This window comes from Emiliania huxleyi (genome assembly GCF_000372725.1).
Source record: "Emiliania huxleyi CCMP1516 unplaced genomic scaffold EMIHUscaffold_91, whole genome shotgun sequence".
Lineage (NCBI taxonomy): Eukaryota > Haptophyta > Isochrysidales > Noelaerhabdaceae > Emiliania > Emiliania huxleyi.
In genome coordinates this window covers 345,247-345,916 of record NW_005195220.1, presented here as the reverse complement: position 1 = coordinate 345,916, position 670 = coordinate 345,247, and the positions used below count along the sequence as shown (strand labels likewise).

The 670-nt window shown below is 61.5% G+C and overlaps 1 protein-coding gene across 1 annotated transcript in view; it reads left to right on the top strand.

The window, feature by feature from the left end:
• Positions 1-670, top strand: part of EMIHUDRAFT_439052 (hypothetical protein) — a gene marked incomplete at its 3' end in the record, with an annotated part of 3,587 nt that overhangs the window by 614 nt on the left and 2,303 nt on the right. Inside the window, exon 4 of the mRNA XM_005757382.1 lies at positions 1-85. The remainder of the gene's footprint in view (positions 86-670) is intronic.

Genomic DNA, 670 nt, shown 5'->3' with positions numbered 1-670 from the left:
CGGCGCGATCGCCGGCCGCGTCCGCGACGGCGAGGACGTCTCCATCACAACCAAGGGGCCTGTGCCGGTGCTGGTGACGACCAAGGCGACTCCCCGTCTCCCCCACCAAGAGAAAGAGCATAGCACAGTGGCAGGCCAGGCCAAGTAAGCTCCCGTGGGTCGCGAGGGAGGGCGCATCGTATTTGTTTTGCCATCACCAGCAACCGCCTCTGCGGGGTGGTGATGCCCGTCTCCCTAGCAGAGAATTGGGAGAGGCCGATCGCGCCTCGCCACAGCAAGGGTAGAAGCCACGAGGTTAGTCACAGGCGGCGAGCCTGTTGCGTCGCCTTGAACTATCATGGAGAAGCTCGGTCCTGAGATCCCTCGTCAGGCAGAAACCCCCGGAGTGGCGAGTAGAGGTTGGACCTCACCTCCATGGCGCCGAGATGAGAGGCGCAGAGACAGAAGGACGTGTGAAGAGAAGGTAAGAAAGGACGTGTGAAGAGAGGGGAGGAAAGACATGTGAGGAGAAAGCGTGCCTCATGCGACCGCGATGAGAACGGCGCTCTTGAGCCATACTGGTTCGAATGCGGCGCCACTCGAATCGGCACTAGTGAACTCGAGCCGTACCGCATCGCGAGATCGTTGTAGCACGGTCGCCGTCCATCCGCGACCCTCATTCTCTCGACAC